The 9,768-nt window shown below is 46.4% G+C and overlaps 1 protein-coding gene across 3 annotated transcripts in view; it reads right to left on the bottom strand.

The window, feature by feature from the left end:
- Positions 1–8,743, bottom strand: part of DGKB (diacylglycerol kinase beta) — a 667,225-nt gene extending 658,482 nt beyond the window's left edge. For 2 of the 3 annotated variants that reach the window (XM_021000102.2, XM_021000101.2), the window contains exon 1: positions 8,505–8,741. The gene's annotated coding sequence lies outside the window, so the exon portion shown is untranslated. Of the gene's footprint in view, positions 1–8,504 lie in introns of all 3 variants that reach the window. The other variant, XM_021000103.2, reaches the window with a different exon arrangement.
- Positions 8,744–9,768: the final 1,025 nt, after the last annotated feature.

Here is a 9,768-nt window from a genome sequence, read left to right on the forward strand (position 1 = left end):
CGCCAACTATTCCCATGGAATCAAGAGAAGCAAGGCCTCCTCAAAGGTTGTCTTTGAATACTGGTTTGGGACCAACATCTGGTGTTCAAGGATTTAGGAAAATATGGAGAGACTTTCTACCTGCCTTGCATCAAGGTGATTCATTGATTCGCTTATTCATTCAACAGGCATGCATTGGGTCTGTTTTATGCCAAATACTTAACCAACTGCTGGGGAGATAAACAACAACAAAAAAAAAAGGTAGCCAAATTCTGCCCTTTAGGTCAACCCTGTTCCTCTAGCCAATAACACAGTTCCCAGGCCACTCGTTATCCTCCTGTTTCTCTTCATCTCCATGCTTCCCAGCTCGTTCGGGTCCTTCCTTTCTGAATTCCTTGTCATGTAGCAATTATTGATGATTCTGCCTTCACAAAATCTCTCAGTTCTATCTGATCTCTTCTCTCTGTGCAAAGTGACTTTGCTTTAGTGGAGGTCCTCATCACCTCTCACAGGGGCTGGTGCAATACCCTCCTAGGTGGTCTTGGTGCTTCAATCCTCACCCTGCCCTAATGGAAGGTCCATGTCACTGCTCAATTAAAATTCCTAACACATGGATCTGATCATTTTACCACTCTGCTTGAATATTTTCAATGGCTTCTCACTGTCTGTAAGATAAAACACAAACTCCTGAGCCTGGCATTTCAATTGCTTCACTGTCTGGCTCCCACTTACATTTTCAGACTTAGGTCATCTTTCTTGACTTCACACATGCTTCAAACCAATATAACTGTCCTGTATTCTGTTCCCCTTGCATGGTTTCATCATGCATCTCTCTGCTTGTGGACAAGTAGTTCCTTGGGTAAGAATTTCCTCTCTCCACTGTTGCTCACCTAGCTTCCTTTGAAGGCACAGCTCAGTGCCACTTTCACACTGAGGTTTCCCAGATCCCCTCCCACTGCCCCAGACCTCTTGGCTGAAAATTTGTTTGTTTCATTTTCTCCAATTAAAATGTAAGATCCAATAGGGCAGACACTTTAATTTTTGCCTATAGATGACTAGCACAGCACCTTCTGGATAGTAAGCCTCTAACAAATGCTCTTTAAATTGAATGTTCCAAGTGTGGAGCTTTGAAGGCAATACCCCACATGTTATCCCAGCACGCTGCCCTCAGGTCAGAGTGAACTAACTGTTCTTTGTCAATTTCCAAATAATTGGACTGAATCCAGGAAAAAAAAAAGACCAGTATTCCATAAATGAGAGATTGCTATTATCACATTGGTCGTCTGCTCAATAGAGAATGCCATGGGCTCTCAATGGCCATATCCAGGGGTCCAGGTTCTTGTCTTGACCAAGGCTGATGCCTCCAAATCTAATTTTATTCCAAATCATACTGCAACACCGCACTTCAATATCCTCACCAGGATGGGGAGGGATGGCATGAGCTTACTCATTTTCCTCCAGATGTACAAATGAGAGACTTAGACAAAACCAAAGCTGTTCAAACACTGGGGAAGCACTCTTGTCCCATGCCCTGGACCAGGCAATCCCTAAGGTTCCTTTGGGCACTAACATTCATTCCTCTAGGTTGCACTGTGGGTATTTTAGCATAGATCCTTCACCATGCTGGGAATGAACAAAAAACAGAACTCCTGCCCTTCTCACAACAAGAAGTTAGTGGCAACAGCTGTGTTTAGAAAGTTATTTATCCAAGGGGTATTTAGGAATAGTTTTGAGTTCCTTGATATTTTTGTTCGCACACCATCAGTTTCAAAGATGTGAGCCCAGATCATTGTCTCATCTTTAAAAATAACATGTAGATTTCAAAAAACAATCCAAATCTTAAAGCCTCAAGTTGGAAGGGACCTCACAGGTCATCTTACCCAACACCTCTGAAGGGAAACACAGTTACCCCAGGAACAGTTCCTTGCATTTCGGGAACTCACTATGTTAGGATAACATGTCTCATATCAAGTCAAAAATTGCCTCTTGGCAACATCTCCCATCTCCTCCTCAGTGTATTTGTCCTCAAGGACTAAGCTGAGGAAGTCTAATGTGTCTTCACTGGAAGAGAGACCTTCCAATGTTTGATGACTGTTACAAGGCATTAAGCCTAACCAGGCTAAACACCACAGTTCCTTTGGCTATTCAGAGCTTGACAAGGTTTCAAGTTGCCTCACTATTCTTGTCAACTGCTTCAATGAGACACGGGGATTGACCACAGTTCTTGAGATGATAACTAACCAGTGAAGAAGTCAAATCAGACATTACCAACCTTAATCTGGATTCCATATTTACATTAGTGCCAGTGGAATTCTTCTTCTTTTTGGCAGTCCTCTGACAGGAAGCACAGGACCAGAAGTAGAAAGGACACAGCAGCTAATCCAAGCCACACATGAACAGGATTCCTCCTCCAGCATCATCAAGAAGCAGTCATGCAACTGCTCCTTTAAAAATCACCAGTGACAGGAAATGGTCACCCCATTTGGTGGGCTGTTACACTTTGTGGCCTAATTGTTAGCAAATTTTCCCCGAGTTCAAACCTTAATCTTATCCTCTCTTGCTTCTATCCAGTGTTTCAAGATCTGCTCTCTGGGGCCAAGAAGAAAAAAAAAATCTGATCTGTCATTCCTCTGATAGTCCTCCAGGTGGTTGATGAGAGTTATCATCCCTCCTCCACCCATTTCCCATAGTACATTTGGGTGGTCTCCAGCCCAGTAACTTACATTGACTAGATAGGCTCACAGATCATGAGCCAGAAAGTGTCTCTGAGGCAGGTCATCTAGCAATGAGGAACCTTAGCGTGGAAATGATTTGCCAGCTGTATCACTGTAACAAATCAAGACAAATAAGACATTTCAGCTAGTTGGCTCTAGGGGACTGAGAAGATTCAGCTGGATTTGAGTTCACTGCCTTTCACTACTTTCTCTTAAAGTCATCTGCATTTCTTTCTTCTCCGAAGGGAAAGCCAGCATTGACCATTCGTTGCCATGTTCACTTTAAGACCCAGTTCACCATTGCTCAATCTATGTTAGGTGTCCCTCTATTGGGTGCTGATACCCTTGTGTATCCATAGAGATTATAGGGGGTGATTGCACAAGAATCCCAGATACTCACTCCTGCACACACACACACACACACACACACACACACACACACACACACACACACACACACACTGTCTCATTAGTCATCAGTGGGCCTTCCTCCCATCTTATTTGATCTAGGTAGCAGCCCTTTCAGCTATGAAGTCATTTATCCAGTGCGTGGTTGGATAAAATTCTATTTCATCTCATTCTCAGTGGTCACTGACAAGTTAGATTCATTTGCCCTTTGCTTTGCTCATGATGGAAACATTTTTTTTCTTAGTATTTCTTTTTTTTTTCCTTCAGACATTCCTGTGGCTGCTGTGTAAATCCCTCCTCAGGCAAGATCTGGAGAAGCCCAGACACCCACCTTGGCTCTGGCCAAAGGCTCTGCTTTTCCTCTTATCTCTCCACCTCTGGGGAACTTTATATCCCTTTCTTCCCCGACTGTTGCTGGTTCTTTCCTTCCTGCTCCATATTTTACCATCCTGGGGCTGGTTTGTGGTCCCTGAGTAGGAAGAGCCCAGTGAAGAGGCTGGGTGGCCCTGGCAATTGCTACCTAAAAAGTTAAAACCGTTTCCCCTCCATCATCCCCAATAAATAATTATCTAATTCTACTATTAACAGCAGGAATGATTGAATGGCTAGGACAGAGAACAAGCCCCTCCCCACCCCATACACACACGCTCATAAAATACACAACCCTTGACTATGAAAACCTAGTCTCATCAATTTGAATTTTTCAGTTTTCAATTAATTTTTCAGTTTTCTTTCCAAGCATCATATACAGAGAGCAAGCAGAGTATGGAGTGCTTGAGGGGAGAAAGAAGGAAGAGGGAAAGGAAGGAGATCCCACAGCCAGGATCACAAATTTAGAGGCAAAAGGGCCCTGAGATGTCATCTTGTCCAGTGTCCTCATTTTGTAGATAAGGAAACTGAGTCCAGAGAGATAAAAGGATCACTGAGCTAGAGCTGGGAACCTTTGGACCAGGTATTCTTAATCCTTTTTGTAGGACAGACCCTTTGGGCAGATAGATCAAACCTGGGGAGCCCTTCTTAGAATAACTAATATGCATAAATTCAGTGTATTGATGCATGTATAATTAAAATATATAAAATAACTATTTAAGAAATCAGTTATAGTTGACATGGGCCCCAAATTAAGAATTTCTCTGTTATAACGTCTTCATTTTACAAATGAGAAAAATGAGACACAGAGAGGTTTAAATGAGTTGTCCAAGGGGATGCAGCTGTATTCCAACCCAGGTTCTCTGACCTTGGACTCGGGCAGCTTGGGGCAGGTGGCTAGTTGACTGGTCTTACAGTTTGCAACTTTGAATTCTGATCCTGGCACCGACTGGGTGAACTCCTCTGAGTTGGTCACATCATCTGCAGGATGGAGTTGTGAATGCTTGCATCATAGAGATGTTATGAGAACAGCACCTTCATGAAAGGGGCCTAAAGGGATGTTACAGCCCAGCTTCACAGGGATAGTTTCAGCAGAATTGATGAATTCTTGGGAGCTCTTAAAGGCCATGTGGAAGAAAGCTTGTGTTCTACAGGAGTGGGGTGCATACCCACAAAACTATTGCAAGTAATTAGCCCTCCTACCTCCAGACTCTTCTGCCATCCATCCTCTGCACAGTAATGAATATTCCTAAATCTCAAGTAGCATCACTCTCCTATTCAAGAACCATCTGTAGCTCCCTCTTGCTACTAAAACAAAAATGTAAACCCCTTTCTTTGGCATTTAATATCCTTCACAAACAGATTGCAGCCTACATTTCTAGGCTGGGAATTTTTACATATTAAGCCCAGTCAGCCTGGAATAATGAGCAGAAGACTGATTTCGGTCAGAGGAACTGGATTCAAATCCTGCCTCAGTTACTTTCAACATGTGTGACCTTAAACAAGTCATTTAACTTTTCTGGGCCTCTGTGATCCTCTTCAGGTCCTCTTCATTTTAGCCAAACTGGGCTCACTGTTCTGCAAATGGAATCTAAATTCCCACTTTTTTGTCATTACACAGGCTGTCCTTTGTGCCTGGAGTGTTCTCCTTTTCTCACCTCTGCCTCCTAGAATTCCCCATTTCCTCCATAGCCCAACCCCAGAATCACTTCCTTTGGGAGGAGGGATCTGGAATCTTTGAAGTCTGCTATATGTCTATATTTGTATTTTATGGATCCATGTGTTTCTTCTAATATAATGTAAGGGCAAGAGCTGTTTACTTTCATTTAAGTTAGAGTGTTTTCTTAGTGCCTTGTAAACAGAAGGTACTTAGTAAGTGCTTATGGGATGACTAAATTGACAAGATGACATCTGTATTACATCATAGAAAGAACATAATTACAAGCTAGGACTGAAATCACTTCCATGTCATTTCCTCACATTACATATATTTCAAGTGAGCAGAATTTGTAATGAGGGAGCCACAAAATTTCTCCATGCATAGCTATTATTCTTTCTTTTCAATCCCACTAAAACATAAAAAAAACCCTCTACTGTGGCTGTAGGAGGATCACCCATCCTGACACAGCCCAAGCAAATCCTTCTCAATGGTAGGAAACTGAACAGCTTGGCTAGGTGGTACTGCCAGCTAGGTGGGATGTTAGAAAGACCAGAGTTCCAGAGTCAAAAGACATGGCTCTAAAGCCCAGATCTGTCAACTCCTACCTAGGTGACCTTGGGCAACTTATTTTATCTCTCTGGGCCTCAGTTTCCTCCATTTTAAGATGAAGCGGTAAAACTCAGTGATGAGAAGTTTTCTCCCTGCTCTAAATTTGTGATTCTCAGATAATCATTATTTTGTTCCCAAAATAGGTTTCACAATGCTTATTTTGTGCTTCCTAAAGAATAACTGTGGTTGGTTTAACAGGTACCCAACAAGGCAGGTTGAAGAGGAATGAGTATTTTGATCCTGCCCTCCCCCCACTCCCCACCCAAGTGACTCACTTTCAAAGACTTTGGAGCTTATCCCCATCTGTCTCTCTCTGCAGGCTCCATTCCCTCTCTGCAATGGGCCACCCCATCTCTGTGCAGTGGCCCCTGTCAGAGCATCAAAGCAATATATTCACTGTTCTTCCCACCTGCGGCTGCCCTCTGTACCTTCCCCAACTGTTCCCCTTGTCCCTTTATTCCTTTCTGAAATGCTTCAGCTACCAGTCCGTGTCACACCAGAATTACTGCCGAGCTCTGGCTATTTTCCCCAGAGCTGCACAAATCCGGTTTCCCTATGCTTAGAGCCTCCTTAGCTTTAAAACAAATTAGGGAACCAAGAACGTAGAGCAGAAACATCATTGCCCAGACAATGCTCAAGCTTTGCAGCTGGCTTTTGTGGCTGGGGAGCCAAAGTTTATCAAATGATCCATAGCAGGGATCAGGGCACCTCTGGACAGCTGCTACACACTTCAGGTTTTAGGTCAACAGGATCAAAGCTGGACTTTTTTTTAGAAATTAAGAAAAATTTAAAAAAACCCTTAATTGCTTCCTGAATTCCTTGTTTGTTTCTCATCTCTTCTCAAACAGAGGGACATGAGAGAAGAGAAAGCTCCCAGATAAAGGTGTGCCACGAATTTTAAGCCAAAGCACATGGTACAGAGGAGGAGGGATGTGTTTTCTTTAGTAATGCATGATTTCCAAATTTTCCTGCCTTGTCTAAAAGTCATTTCCAATACTTCAGAACTCCCTTGCCCTTCAGTTTCTTTTCAAACCAGTGTGTCAAAAACATGAAGGACTACCTCAAAATCCCACCCCTTCCATCATTAAAGCACCCAATTGTATATATTCTTTCACAGCTTTTCTGTGGGAGTAAAAGAGCAGATTAATTCTCCCAACTTTCACCTGCACACTGTGATGAACATTCCTCTAACCAGTTCATGTTATTTTCAAGCAGTGTGTGTCTCCCTTGCTTTTCAGGGATTTTCTTTTCTTCCTCCCTGCCTCAAAGTGGGGAGGAATATTGTATTGTGAAAACTGATCAGTAGGAAATAGGAGTTGGAGAGAGAATCTGAAAAGATTTACTTCTGCCTCACCCTTTTTAGAAAGAAACTACATTCTGCTGGCATTCTTTTCCTAGGACTTAGTAATTTATTATTATTATTATTGTTTTAAACCAAAGGTGCTCCACCCTCCCCTGTTACTGCCCTGCTCTCACCTCCCTGACAGATTTAGCAGTTCCTGGGATGAGCTAGCAGGGAATAGAGGGTCGGTCGGTTTGAGTTTCAATTTAAGACCACAATCTCTCTCAGCAATCTCAAAGCATCTTAAGTCCACAAGTTGCAAGGATCTGAGTGAAAAGCTCTGCTTTATGAGACTTAGCTCAGTGTCAGGAATGGGGGATGAGGCTGTAGTGATGAGCCGATGAAACTCTCCAAACCTCATCTCAAAGGTGATGGTAAGTTGCCTTGGTCACCTCGTCAGCGTGGGTCCCTAGCACACAACCACGCATCTGTTACTTGGAGGAGGTGGGCCAGTGAATGAAAGTGGGACTTATCTCGCAAATGAGGAGAATTGTAAAGGGCCTTGTCTGTCTGGTCTGTGGACACTACCAGTGCTGCCCTTTGGAGATTTCCTTTGGAGAAGACAACTGGAATACCTGGCTGTCAGTTCCCTGGGAACTTTCAGAAGCCTTCAGAATCAGCAGGAGAAGAGCCAATGGGCGCTGTTTCTGGACCCTGCCCTCCTTAGAACCCGAGTGCCCCCTGAAAAGGGAGAGCGAGCAGCACCCAGGCTGAAGGTAGTGACTCCATAAGTCCTAGGACTGTCCTTTTGATCTTGGGAAATTGAGAACTAAAGTCTTAGCCTCAATTACCCACTGTCTTCCAACTTTCTCTAAAGCCCCTCCTTCCCTAGCCCCAGGGCTAGCCCAAGATCGGTTTCTGGATGAGCCCAATTCACTGCAGTGTGTGATGCAAGCACGGCATAGACCAGGACACTGCTGGAGTCGGAACGAGTCTCTTCCCCCGAGAGGACCACAGGGGCCCAGAGGCCAGAAGGACCCCGACCGAGCCTAGCCTCCTAAGGCTCCGAGTGCCAGGCTGTTGAATAGAACTGCTCTCCCCGCCCCGCTTCACCCACACACCCCCGAAGCGGAGGCTCGGGGAACTCAGAGGCTGAGGGAGGCTTCTCCACCCGCGCCCATCTCCTGCCCAGCCCCAAGAACCCCAGAAAGGCTGGGAGTAGCTAGTGAGCGTACTTTGGGCTACCAGCGCCCTCCTGCCGCCTCCCAGTTCCCAGCCTAACCAGCCACTCACTACCGACTGCCCAGAGCCGGAGCAGCGGGCGGAGGGACTCATGGCTAGGTGGCTTCTCCACCGTTCCCCGCTTCCGGACCCGCGGCCATCGCAGGCTCCCCCATCACTAGCGAGGCAGAGGGAGAAGCCTAGGAGGGGTGGGGGGGGATCGGACTCGAGCTGGGGAGGGGACCGAGAGACGTGGCTATACCTGTTGTCCCTGGCTTGGAGGCTTCTCACGCCTGGCGGGGTCCTCGCTAGCAGCGCGGAGATGGAGAGGGAGAGAGATGCGCTGATGCTGGAGGTGCGCGTGTGTGCGCCGTGTGTGCGCCGTGTGTGCGCGCGTGTGTGTGTGTGTGTGTGTGAGAGAGAGAGAGAGGGAGAGAGAGAGAGAGAGAGAGAGAGAGAGAGAGAGAGAGAGAGAGAGAGAGAGAGAGAGAGAGAGAGAGAGAGAGTGTGCGCGCGCGCGCGCGTGCCCGTGTGTGAGCCTGTGCGCCCGCTGCGGGGTGGGGGGGGGGGAGGAGAAGGGAGGGCTGCTGCAAATAATCCTGCCCAGCTCTGGCGGCCTCAGCGGCGGCGGCTGCCTCTGTCTCTGCCTGGAGCGCTGGGGAAGATGAGGCAGGCAGGAATAGGAATGACACAGGCCACTCAGCTGTTTATCCTGGTCTGCGGGGCGGCTGCCCAGATCAAGGACGGGCTCAGCTCAGCTCAGGCGGCAGCCCAAAGTTTCCAGGTTCTTCCCATCTAGGAGTAGCTTGTCTCCAGCCTCCAGTCAGCTGCTTTTCTCCTCCCCTTCCCTCCCTCCTTTCTGGCCTTCTTATTGGGTTATCTTTGGCCAGCTCCGCTCCCAGCTGCTGCACCTGCAGTATCTAGGCAGGTTCCTGGGCCATGGGCCATCAGTTTAGCTGCGAGGGTCTGGAGAGGTCGCTTTCTCCAAACCTCCTCCTTTTACAGACGGACAAACTGAGGCAAGGAAGGGTGGAGTAAACTATTCGAACTCTCAGAAACTCTGTCTTTCTTCAATGGGAAAGACTGGATTTCAGCTTAGGTCTTTCGGACTCCTTCTGTGAGTGGGGTGGGGAAGACAAGAGAAAATGTTCCAGGCTGCAGGAAGAAACAAGCATCCGTCGCTAGCTTGACTTCCTTCCCTAGGTCTCAGCCTCTCCCTCTAAAATGAGAGGATGGTCTAGAGGTCCTTTGAAAGCCCTTCGATCCTGAATCCTGCGACTTCGATGAATTGTTAAGTGTGTCCAGGCCAGGGCCCGCAGCATCATCCAGCCAGTGCTGGAAAGAGCCCAAGAGGTCATGTAGTCCCGGGCTTCTTAAACTTTTTCAGCTCCGACCCCTTTGCGCCTTTTGGCAGCTTTTGTTGGCCTCGGTGGCCTGAGGGCATGCGCCGTGAAACGTGCTCAAGCTTTGTGTTGATAACCAAGCGCTATTATCGTCCAGCCACTTCATTTTGTAGATGAGGAAAC

Source organism: Phascolarctos cinereus, unplaced genomic scaffold (genome assembly GCF_003287225.1).
Source record: "Phascolarctos cinereus isolate Bilbo 61053 unplaced genomic scaffold, phaCin_HiC Scaffold_1;HRSCAF=81, whole genome shotgun sequence".
In the NCBI taxonomy this organism is placed as follows: domain Eukaryota; kingdom Metazoa; phylum Chordata; class Mammalia; order Diprotodontia; family Phascolarctidae; genus Phascolarctos; species Phascolarctos cinereus.